Source organism: Zootoca vivipara, chromosome 13 (genome assembly GCF_963506605.1).
Source record: "Zootoca vivipara chromosome 13, rZooViv1.1, whole genome shotgun sequence".
NCBI classification, from domain to species: domain Eukaryota; kingdom Metazoa; phylum Chordata; class Lepidosauria; order Squamata; family Lacertidae; genus Zootoca; species Zootoca vivipara.
In genome coordinates, this window is record NC_083288.1 from 27,257,886 (window position 1) to 27,271,411 (window position 13,526).

Consider the following 13,526-nt stretch of genomic DNA (forward strand, 5'->3'; position numbering starts at 1 on the left):
TGGATTAGATCCTTCAAAATATATATTCCAAGTGGTGCCTGATGTTTGAAGAAATAAAACATTAGCAAAGTCAGTGCCAAAAGACATTGGATGGTATAATTTTCTGAATTTCTTCTCAAATGTAAAGCTTCCTAAAGAGAGAAAAGATACACAGACTCTGGCTTCTTTTGGACCTCTACCAACTAGCACTAGGAGGAAGTGGTTGGCGGTGCTGCTTTGGTGGCCCAAGCTATAATGCCATGCCACTTTTAAGTTTGACTGTCACAGATTCTCTTAGTCTCAGTGTTGAACCTCAACCAATAGAAACGCTGTTGCTAAGGTAGAAGCAGACCTTGGCTTTCTGCCAAATGTTTTATGCTACTGACTCAGCAAAAACCTGAACAGATTCTCCCTCAAGAATCCTGGCAGCTGTAGCTTGTTTAGGCTGTTTAGTGCTCTTGGCACCCTTGGGTGGTGTAGTGCTTCAAGTTTGATAAACTGGGCAAAGGACTTAGGACAGGCATCCCCAAACTTCGGCCCTCCAGATGTTTTGGACTACAATTCCCATCATCCCTGACCACTGGTCCTCTGAGCTAGGGATCATGGGAGTTGTAGGCCAAAACATCTGGAGAGCCACAGTTTGGGGATGCCTGACTTAGGACATAACATACAAATGGCAGATTAGGAGAGGCTATGGAGAACAGAATTGAAATTCACAGCATGTTGTACTATAAAAACTAATAAAAATATTTTTTTAAAAAGTTGTTAAGTTTTGTATTTTTCTCTACAAACCTTAATTTTTTAAAAAAAATTACCAAAAAGAGAGAGAATTATTAGAGTGGAATCGAGGGGACTGTAAAATTAAAACAAGGGAACAACTAACAAGAGAAAGTTACAGTCTCCAATGGTTTTCTCATTTACAACCAGCTGAGATATTTAAGATACCATAGATAAAAAGACCTTTGGTAGAGAACAAAAAAAAGACAAATTTCAAAATACAGTTGTGTATAGATGATGAATATGTTATTGCAGAAATGTAGAAATTATTGTTGAAAAGTGAAATGCAAGAAGAACAAGTTAAAGAATGCGTAATTAAATGGGTGAGAAATTTTGGGTACAATATACAAATGAAACAGTGGGAACATATGGATACAATATTGGATACAAAATATTGGATACAAATACATATACTGATATAGAGAGTTTTGGAGGTTAAATTTCAATTGAAACCACAATTCTTCCAGTTGGGACTTATGGACTTACAGTTAGAAAAAGACTACGGTATGGAACTTTGCTTCATTCCGGCGGTGAGACTTTTATATGCACGAACATAGAAAGGCTCATCATTTCCAACAATGGAGGAATGGTTGTTAAAATGAATGGACTTAGCTAAGGAGGCGAAATTGACATGTTTAATCAGAAAGAAAGTCATTGTTAACATTTACTAAAGACTGGAAACCTCTCATACCGTGTTTCTCCAAAAATAAGACACCGTCTTATATTTATTTTTCCTCAAAAAACACACACACACGGTGGCTTATTTTCAGGGGATGTCTTATTATTATTTTTTATTAAGTATGGTACAGTTTAACCTACAAGGTTAAACTGCCTATCGCTATGGCATATTTTCGGGGTATGGCTTATTTTCGGAGAAACACGGTAGACCTTTTGCGTGAAAAAGACATTTGGATTGGAAGATTGAAGATAATGATTAATAGAAAGTTGCTTTATTAGGTATTATACTGAAGTGGATGAAGTGAATAATGTTTATATATAGCGCAGGCATCCCCAAACTTCGACCCTCCAGATGTTTTGGACTACAATTCCCATCTTCCCCGACAACTGGTCCTGTTAGCTAGGGATCATGGGAGTTGTAGGAGGGCCACAGTTTGGGGATGCCTGATATAGTGGCTAGACGAAGAATCAGAAGTTCTTTAGCTTCTTAACTCCTCTCTCTTTCTTATTTTTTCCCCTATTAGCCTTTCTCTGTCTCTTTTCCTCCCTCCCTCCCTCCTCTTTTCTTTCTCTTTTTTTGCCTTTAGATCAATGTTTTAGGTTGGAAAAAAGAAGATATTTGATAACAATCTTTGCATTTTTTAAATAAACCCTAATAATTTCTTTCTTTCTTTCTTTCTTTTTAAAAAGATGTGCTTTAAAGGTACATACGACAAGGATCTGTCCATTGTCTGTTTCTACAGAGTGGATTCTTGTAGGTGATTCTCTTGCAGAACTGGTTAATACATCACTCGAAACAGGAAAAAGACAGATAGGGCCAATGTATAAACAACAATACTTTTACCTCTCCATCACGGTCTACTTGCTGCAATCATTACCAGGAGTGGATCAGGGACACTTGTGGTAATGCATTACGCCCCTCCCCCTTAAGATGTTGAGTCCATTACCTGCCAAGGCTCTCTTTATGAAACTTGCTTCTCTCTCCCAGCACTGTTATGTACTGAGCTGAATCCTAGAACAATAGGATCCAGAATGCAGCAGTCTGATAGCCTTACTGTTGGATATGGATGAGTGCATGGCATGTAAAGCATGTGCCACAGCATAGACGCCATTGTAGATGCTGTAGCTGTAGCCAGTTACATTCACTGGGAAGACATGCCCAGGAAGGTTCTCTAGCTTTTCCTGTCCAGTGCAGAGATCACCACTCACATTGCCCGAAACAGAATCCTGGAATGAACAGCCAAATGCCTGAGCCCCAAAGTCTTTGATAAAACCACCTGTTTCAGTGGTGGAAGGCTTTCTCTCCTGAATAAATGGTTGAAATCCCCAAATTTCAGTTGAGTGAAGGGAAAGTGCCAATAGCTCCATGGAAGTCTTGTATGTCCCACTGTCATTCCATAAGAAAAGATTTTAACTCCCTCCTGACTGTCAGAACCAAGACTTTGCCTTTAAGCTTTTGTTTTGTGATGTTTGATTTCTGGGCTTATCAACCATCTCAGTAACATCCCCAAAGAAGACCTAAATATTGGCTTCATTGTTCATGACCTTATCATAAAATTGCAGCGCACCTCTGACAAAACCCCCCCTTCACAGCTTCATAAAACAAGCTGCTGAAGGATTCCATGACTGCAAAACAGATGCCACGCTTGGAGAATTCAGGAACCATGTTCTCTTTGAACCATAATAAAGTCACCCTGTTCTCGTCAAAGAATCCAGCCCATCTCCACCTGAAGTGATGAAGTAATTGGATAATCCCTTTGTGCTGAAGGGATCTATTTGGAACCATTTGGTAGAAGGAAAAGAGTTTTGGGTTATCACAGAAGCGGAAGTATACATGAGCTAAAGATGCGTGGTGGGTATAGAGATAAATATTTTTTAAATGACATTCATGTATGAGGGGTGTGTGTGCATTTGCAAACTACTGTATTTTTAAATGACATTTATTCCACATGCTAGCCATACTGATTGTCCCAACATTTTAATGGAGTTTTAAAAAAGTTTCTTCTACATTCTTCTAAAATGTTCTCTTTGGGAAGCATTACATTTTGCTGAGTTCTTATGCCACACTGTTGTATGAATATTTCCTTGTTGGTTCGATAGTATATAAATGGAAAGAAAACAATACAGATGTTATCTTGGGGAAGGGTTAGCCTTTTGTGGCAAAAAAGTTTGTTTCGCTGGACAGGTTGGATCAGCAAGTGTTTCTCCCCCCCCTTTCTTTCCCTGCCAGCAAATGGTTAACAAACGGCAGCCTCTGATTGGCCGTGGTTCCAGGAGGGAGAGTTTAAAAGGAGAGGATTTGAAGAGAGAGAGTTGAGAGGGTGGGTTGGAATTGAGGTTGGAGAGGTTGGGAGATAGGTTAGGAGACAGGTTCGGCCCTCCAGATGTTTTGGACTACAATTCCTATCCTCCCTGATTGCTGGTCCTGTTAGCTAGGGATCATGGGAGTTGTAGGCCAAAACATCTGGAGGACCGCAGTTTGGGGATGCCTGGGTTGAGTGAATGGGAGAAAGAGTTGGTTCTGGGGAAAAACAACTTCCACTCTGAACATATTGTGAAGGACAGAGTGTGGTGTCCTGTAGGAGGAATAGACTGGAATTTTACTGGGAGGCAGAGGTTGAGCCAGGAAAAGTAGGAGCTGGAAAGGAACAGCCTACTTGGGACTCAAATTTAGTCTGGAGGGGAGAGATTCTTCTAAGCAAAAGAAGAAACTCCCAGACCCACTGAAGGGAGGGGATGTGGAGAGCCCTTTGGTCTATTATTTAATGTTCCTCAGGGGCAGGATTGTTAAAGGGGGTGGATAACTGAATGAAAGTATCACCGTATAAAGGAACCAAACCTATAACACAAAAACAACTGAGGATGAATTAAAGCAAAATCGTACTGTATTCCTGAAGCAACCTAAGTTTGACCCATTTGTGTTATATAATATCTTGCCTTAAATAAATCTTTATTGCTTATTTAAAGAAAACCTGTCTGAGACTCCAACTTACTAGTTCTCCCCTCACAAAGGTCCCCCGCAGGCTACTCTGGGTTAGAATTTTAAGAGGAAAGGAAAAGAAACCTTCGGGTAAAGGGTTGTTCAGCGAGGTGGGGGCAATTTATCTAAGTGAGAGTGGGCCCAAAGGCATGAGAGGAAGAAGTGTCATCTCGCCCATTGCACCTTCATCCATCCATGCTATGCTGTAAATATGCTGACATAATGGGGAAATGGTTGCACTTCCATCCAAGTGGGAAAGGCACTATCTTAACTGCAGTTCTGTTCCTTAGCCCTAAGCAGATGTCAATGTCAAACAGGGATGAGCGAACCTGTCAATTTTAGCTTCTCTCAGTGTTTCACTTTTATGGTTTTCCCTTCAGTTCTCTATATTTTCACATCTGTTTGGGATGAAAATTCATCAACATTTGCGAATTTCTCAAAATATAGACCCTTCAGCAAAGCAATATTCCCTTATTGCAATGCAATTCTCTAATATATATGCATTCATACACACACTTTTACACCAGTCTTTCTGGCGAGGTTGTACAAAAACCTTGACAGAGTAGTGCTACACTATCAGGTGGATTAGATCCTTCAAAATATATATTCCAAGTGGTGCCTGATGTTTGAAGAAATAAAACATTAGCAAAGTCAGTGCCAAAAGACATTGGATGGTATAATTTTCTGAATTTCTTCTCTAATGTAAAGCTTCCAAAAGAGAGAAAAGGTACACAGACCCTGGCTTCTTTTGGACCTCTACCAACTAGCACTGGGAGGAAGTGGTTGGCAGTGCTGCTTTAGTGGCCCAAGCTACCATGCCACTTTTAAGTTTAACTGTCACAGATTCTCCTTCAAGAATCCTGGGAGCTGTAGCTTGTTTAGGCTGTTTAGTGCTCTTGGCACCCTTGGGTGGTGTAGTGCTTCAAGTGTGATAAACTGGGCAAAGGACTTAGGACAGGCATCCCCAAACTTCGGCCCTCCAGATGTTTTGGACTACAATTCCCATCATCCCTGACTGCTGGTCCTGTTAGCTAGGAATCATGGGAGTTGTAGGCCAAAACATCTGGAGGGCCGCTGTTTGGGGATGCCTGACTTAGGACATAACATACAAATGGCAGATTAGGAGAGGCTATGGAGAACAGATTTGAAATTCACAGCATGTTTTTAAAATATTTTTAAAAAAGTTGTAAAGTTTTGTATTTTTCTCTACAAACCTTAATTTTTTAAAAAAAATTACCAAAAAAAGAGAGTGGAATCAAGGGGACTGTAAAATTAAAACAAGGGAACAACTAACAAGAGAAAGTTACAGTCTCCAATGGTTTTCTCATTTACAATCAGCTGAGATATTTAAGATACCATAGATAAAAAGACCTTTGGTAGAGAACAAAAAAAGACAAATTTCAAAATACAGTTGTGTATAGATGATGAATATGTTATTGCAGAAATGTAGAAATTATTGTTGAAAAGTGAAATGCAAGAAGAACAAGTTAAAGAATGCGTAATTAAATGGGCGAGACAAATGGAACAGTGGGAACATATGGATACAATATTGGATACAAAATATTGGATACGAATACATATAGTGATATAGAGAGTTTTGGAGGTTAAATTTCAATTGAAACCACAATTCTTCCAGTTGGGACTTATGGACATACAGTTAGAAAAAGACTACGGTACGGAACTTTGCTTCAATATATGATTCCGACGGTGAGACTTTTATATGCACAAACATAGAAAGGCTCATCATTTCCAACAATGGAGGAATGGTTGTTAAAATGAATGGACTTAGCTGAGGAGGCGAAATTGACATATTGAATCAGAAAGAAAGTCATTGTTAACATTTACTAAAGACTGGAAACCTCATACCGTGTTTCTCCAAAAATAAGACACCGTCTTATATTTATTTTTCCTCAAAAAAACGCCACGGTAGCTTATTTTCAGGGGATGTCTTATTATTTTTATTAAGTATGGTACAGTTTAACCTACAAGGTTAAACTGCCTATCACTATGGCTTATTTTTGGGGTATGGCTTATTTTCGGGGTTTATTTTCGGAGAAACACGGTAGACTTTTTGCGTGAAAAAGAAATAATGACATTTGGATTGGAAGATTGAAGATAATGATTAATAGAAAGTGGCTTTATTAGGTATTATACTGAAGTGGATGAAATGAATAATGTTTATATATAGCGCAGGCACCCCCAAACTTCGGCCCTCCAGATGTTTTGGACTACAATTCCCATCTTCCCCGACAACTGGTCCTGTTAGCTAGGGATCATGGGAGTTGTAGGAGGGCCACAGTTTGGGGATGCCTGATATAGTGGCTAGACGAAGAATCAGAAGTTCTTTAGCTTCTTAACTCCTCTCTCTTTCTTATTTTTTCCCCTATTAGCCTTTCTCTGTCTCTTTTCCTCCCTCCCTCCCTCCTCTTTTCTTTCTCTTTTTTTGCCTTTAGATCAATGTTTTATGCATTTTTGTATGCATTGCAAAATCAGGAGAAACATAAGTTTCAAAAGATGGCTGTATTTTATTTTATTTTTTAGTCCGGATCTTGTTTGGGAAAGTGCAAATTAGGTACATTTGCTTTTACATGTGAATTTAATATCTCCCCCATTTCTAGACAAGTCTACATAATTGGGATTAGTGCATTTCTACCTTCCTAGGTAGAGGAAGCCTGCATGCTATTTAGAAAAGAGGTTTTTACCTGAGGAATCTTGTAAATATTGAATATTGAACACTGTGGAATCTTTTTCAACAAATTACATTTGCCATCATCTTTTCTGTGGCTCTTTCATCTGTGTTGGCAAAAACCGTCACTGTGGTCCTGGCATTCATGACAACCAAGCCAGGGGCCAAATGAGGAAATGGGTGGGGAAAGGGCTGGCAAATTCTATGGTCCTTTCCTGCTCCTTCATTCAAGCAGGCATTTGTGCTCTTTGGTTATTTACGTCTCCTCCATTCCCAGACAGAGACATGCACTCAGTGCAAGGAAAGATAATACTAGAATGTAATGAAGTTTCAGCTACCATGCTCTACTGTGTCTTGGGCTATATAGGCTTCCTGGCCTTTGCCAGCTTCATTGTGGCTTTCCTAGCCAGGAAGTTGCCTGGCAGTTTCAATGAAGCCAAGTTAATCACTTTCAGCATGTTGGTGTTTTGCTGTGTTTGGTTGACCTTTATTCCAACCTACTTCAGCACCAAGGGAAAATACATGGTGGCTGTGGAGATCTTCTCCATCTTGTCCTCTGGTGCTGGATTACTGGGTTGCATATTTTTCCCTAAATGCTACATCATTGTGCTGAGGCCCGAGCTGAACAGCAGGGAACAGCTAATTAGGAGGAAAAAATGAGACGATATAAAAGCATGTCTTGATGGTAGACTCTAATCTATATTTCATTAAAAAGGATGATGGCAAGGATTTATGGGAATGTGTGAATGTGTGCCCCATAACTACTCTGTGTTTCCCCATTATATTTATTATACAGGTGATCATGGTTGTAGGGGGTATTCTAAGAATTAAATCATGGATGCTTCCACTGGAGAACAACTTAGCTCACATTCCTTTTGGCAGAAATGAACAGAGCACAGCTGACTTAGATTTAGCATACAGTCATACCTCGGTTTAAGTACGCCTCGGTTTGAGTATTTTCAGTTTAAGTACTCCGCAGACCTGTCTGGAACGGATTAACCCACTTTCCATTACTTTCAATGGGAAAGTTCACTTCAGGTTAAGTACGCTTCAGGTTAAGTACGGACTTCCGGAACCAATTACACTCATACCTCGGGTTAAGTATGCTTCAGGTTGAGTACTCCACGACCCGTCTGGAACAGATTAATCCACTTTCCATTACTTTCAATGGGAAAGTTCACTTCAGGTTAAGTACGCTTCAGTTTAAGTACTCCACAGACCGTCTGGAACGGATTCATCCACTTTCCATTACTTTCAATGGGAAAGTTCACTTCAGGTTAAGTACGCTTCAGTTTAAGTACTCCACGACCCGTCTGGAACAGATTAATCCACTTTCCATTACTTTCAATGGGAAAGTTCGCTTCAGGTTAAGTACGCTTCAGTTTAAGTACAGACTTCCAGAACCAATTGTGTTTGTAAACCGAGGTACCACTGTACACCTCAGTTCTCCACATGCCCTCATTAGTATTTCTTCTTTCATCCTGTCTTTGTATAAACCCTGCAAACCAGTACTGCTGTTGATGCAATATATCTTTTCATTTGTGAACAAGGAAATGAATGATTTTGAGACACTTGGACTTCAAAGAAATATTGTTTAACAGAGAGTGGAGGAGATCTGGATGTTATCATGGACGGAATGTCTTAGATATTTTGTTTTAATGCAACCGGCAGATGGAAAAATAAGAAATACTTTTAAATTTTTAAATTGTTTCCCTTCCCTTTCCCTTTCTCTCTCCCCCTGCCTCTCTTTTCTTTCTTCTTCCTGATTCTTCCTCTTTCTTTTCTCTTTTCTTCATTCTCTCTCTTCTCTGACATTCTCTACTCAGGGCTTTTATTAGGGCCCAGGAGTGGTAGATGGTTGATGGATGGACCCTGGGTGGGAGGCAGGGAAATGTTGGTCTTCCAGGGTGAGAGGCTAGAGGGAGAAAGTGGCTACTACCTTCTGTGGGTGGTAAGGGTTAAGAACTACATTTAAGAGAGGACACCTTATTCTATTTGTGCTTTTTGTCGCTTTTTTAAATAAAAAAATTACATTAGTTTTCTGTTATGAAAAACTTTAATAAAAATCTTAATTCCAAAAGAAAGAGAATGCCACAATCCAGCCCTTCTGCAGTTTGTGACCTCCAGCTCATTCTGCTGTGGGGCTGTGAACTTCTGCCCCCAGATTGTCCCCTGTTGCCACACAGCAGACAGAGGAAGAAAGAGAAAAGCATCACTTACACAATTTCCCTAGGAATCCCACAAAGCTGTTTACAGAAGGACACGAGTCATAACATTTGACTGTACATGACCTCGGATCTTTCACTTGCCCTGACTTCCATGGAATGAATAGGCTCCATGCCAAAAAACAAAACAAAAGATCACAAGGTTAAATAGACAATTTTTACAGTTCTCCAGAAACAACAGGTCATTTTCTTTGGTGGAATTTGCATTAGTCAAAGCAGATGTTAAATCCTGTTGTACAAGCCAACATCCTCACAGAGTGACAGGTTTAGCATATAGCCAAGGAGGCTGTGGTGGAGGCCTGGGAAAGGATCCGGAATTCCCCCCTATTCCGGTGCTACAATGACAACCGAGGCTGTATTCAATGCTTTGACAACAACCAAATGGCTGACAGTACATGCTTACGTGATTAGAAAGAGCCAGAAAGATGGGAATGATGCACCTTATGGCAGGTAGTTGTGGGACCTCATGATTATCAAGTGGGCTCCTGTGTAGATTGCCAATAGAGTCAAGGCTTCCCTTGCTTTAACCAGCTTAACCTTTGCATATGATGCATATACTTTACTGCTTTGCTGTTGAATCAATAAATATTGAGATCTTACCAAAATACCGTAGCTTCTTGCCCACCCCCCACCCCGTCTCTGGTATTAGCACCACAGGCCTAAGTATACACTTGGAAATTCATGACAATTCACCAGCATATTAGTACAGATGCCTCACAATGAACACATTTTTATATGCAGTTTTGAGAAATGTGCACACTGCTGCAAGCAATTTTTACACAAACACACATCTTTCATTTTCATGCATGCCTTCCTTAATGTTCTTTGTAAGCATTGTTTGACTGGAGAACTGCACCACAAAATTAAGACAAATGCAAAGTTCAAAAGATAGCTGTGCTTTGGGTCACTTTTTTTTTAGAAAGTGCAAAAAATGTGGATTGAACCAAATTCCTCCCCCACCCCAGCTGTCATAGATAAATACCCCAAGACAGGGATGGGGTATTCCAGATCATCCAAGCCTCTCTATTTGGCCAATGGGACTCTACCCAGCCCCTCTTTCATCCCCTCTCAAATGCTTAGGCCTTTTTGGAGTGCATCCTTGAACTGTGACAATGCCTCTTTTTTGCTTGATAGAAGATTAAGAGATGTTATGCGGGAAGTAGAAACCTCTGGCTTTTGCTGGGCTGAAATGTAGCCTACTGTCTGCATGGAAGAGTCACATCCATTGCTCCGCCCACTGTTGTCTCTAGCCACATCCAGAGGCACCACTGGGATGTGACCCCTGAAAAACTATGACCCGTGGGCTGAAAAGGGTCCCCCCCCCACCAATACAATGTGAATCTTTTGTTGAACTTTTTGTAAGGATGATGAGATGTGCTAGAGACTTCAGAAGGCTTACTCTGCAGGCAGGAGAAGAGATGCATGAAGCTATGCCACTGAGTGAGTGAGTGAATGAATGATTGTTGCAGAAGAAGGCATATGTTGGCTGAGTACAGATGACCACCTAAGAAATGGTAACTTAGCACAGTGTACATATCATCATTAGGTAAGCAGGCTATCATCCTGACAAGTAGTGAGGGAGATTTTGCTGATCCACAACATTTCTGGTTAAAAGTGGATGTTTGGTGAAATCCTTGGTTGGATGGCCAGGATTGTGGCATGGATACTGAGGCATAATCTCGCACGGACCAATTCTGCTTGTTTGTGTAGGAGCACAGGTTTTCGCATTACAATGTACAGAGCACAGAAGTAATGTTATAGGACAGGCATAGGGAACCTATGAATGTATCACTATCGTTGGGCTACAGCTCTCATTAGCCACAGCCAGTACAGCCAATGGTCAGGGATGATGGAAATTGTAGTCTAACAACATCTAGAGGACCACAGGTTCCCCATCTCTGTGGTAGGACTTCCATATGCGTGTGTTGTGGGAATACACAACCACATGAGAGAGGATGTGAATCTCATGCCTTCAACATCAAGTGGTTTACTGTACAAGTGAAAGAACTATCATCAATCAAACATCAGTTGTCTGATATAATGTAATATCAATGTAATGGAGCAATTTACCCTCAAATAAAGCCAAGGGTGATGACTACGGTTGTATGGGCCCTTAACAGAGAGCAGCATGTAGTAGTAATGGCAATAACGTTGTGGAAAAGGGACAGTACAGTACTTTCATTGTCTGCCTAGCAGAAGCGAAACCAATTACACAGCATAAAGTATAATGAAACAGAAAGAAAGCGTAATTTAGAGAAGGAAGCTGGGCCACAAAACATGACTGCTTACAGCTTATAGTTTCTTCTTTCAGTTCTCCTGATTTCCAAGAAATGGATGGGCAAAACACTTTGTGCCTGAAATAGCACACTGCAAACATAAGTAGATAACTCTTAAAGCCATGGCATCTTGTTCTTCAAAACAGGATTGCCTATAGCAGCTTCAGAATTCCCCTATAGCAGCTTCAGAATTCCCCTACACCAAAATCTCCCTTCACTGGAAAGTGATATCAGGAAAAGGTCTTCTGGATTACTCCCCCCCCCCGATTTGTTTGCTTTGCAGATAGAAGGGTGATGCTGATAATGATCCAAACAGAAATTTCCTGTCCTCCCCCCCCATATAGTGAATGGGCAAGGCAGTATCTGCTGCTTGCCACACCATCTCAAATGACTCCTGTGCCTGCAGGTTTGTGTGGTGCTTTCAAAGTGTTGTAAGTGTTTATAACATTTCAGACAAAGGATTTTGAGTGCTGCGGCCAGGAATCCTGCTTTTTCCTTGATTTTCTTCTTGTCTTGCCTTTCCTTTTCCACGTCCCTATTCACATATACTTTCATTGCCACTTCCAATAACTGTGCCACATTCATTCCTGCAAACCCTTCGAGCTTCTGGAGTTTACGCTTGATGTCCAGTGCAGACTGAGACACAAAGTTCATGTTTACTGTCCGTTGGTTGCATGGCTCTTCAGGATCCCAAGGGGTATAGTTTCTATATGCATCATACAGTCTTTCAAAAAATGCCCCAGGAGTTTCATCAGCCCCTTGCCGAACCTCAGCAATCTTGCTTAGATTATGGGCCTTTACTGTTCCTGCTTTCATACCAGCCACCACTGCATTGCGACACCATTTCAATCATTCCAGCTGGGCAATATTGTTTGGATCCCAATTCGGATTTGTGAGTGGATACCTTGCAGCCAACCAACCATTGGCATCAGCTTCTTCCACTGGGACATGGGCCTTCAACCACTGCTGAGCCTGCTGAACTTGTGTTAAAACAGGGTGCAGATGTGCTGGGAAAAACTACATGTCAGCCTGGTGCCAAAAGCAAGTAAGGTGATATTAGGAAGCACACACTTCACTTGCCCCCACCTTTCCAGGCCGAAAGCCTGGGAAGCAAGGCCACAAGCAGTGGGAAGAGAACAAAATACGATACAATTCATACTGCTAGCCAGAGTACAAAGGGATTACGCATACACACACTCTAAGGATGCCCCCTCCATTTGCTCCCAGAAGGGAGGGGAGGGTGGATGGAGAAGAGAAGGGAGGGTGTCTGTGTGAGAGAGGGGGGGAGGTGCTACCCTGCACCCTCTCTGTGTGTGTGTGTGTGTGCGCGCGCACACACACACACACACACACACAGAGAGAGAGAGACAGAGGAAAAGCCTCTATTTTGTTAAAAGTAAGGCCTACCACCCTTCCCACAGCCCTTTTCCTCGGGAGGAAGGGGGGAGCCCATAAAAAAATACAAAGGGGGTACGAGGAGGTATACACAGATGTTTCTACCACCACATAGTGGGAGAAAACTTATAGAAAGGCGAAAGATAATAAGCAAAATGGAAACCAGTTATCAAAGCAGGAGCAAGAGAAAAGGAGCGAAAAGAAGGGGGGGAGGAAAGGGGGGAAGGAAAGGAAAATATTGTAAAGTATGCACAAAGTGTGCAGTAAGGTAACAGGTAAGGAAATAATCAGACTGAGATCTATTAAAACACAAGACAGGAAAAGCAGATAAACAAGAATCGATGGATCACAAGAATTAAGGGCCCCACTCCCAGAGGCAGATAGGGTTGCAAGAATCAGGCACCTCACTCCCAAAGGCAGATAAGGTCACAAGAATCAAGGGCCTCACTCCCAAAGGCAGATAAGGTCGCAAGAATCAGGTATCCCACTCCCAAAGGCAGATAAGGTCGCAAGAATCAAGGGCCTTGTGT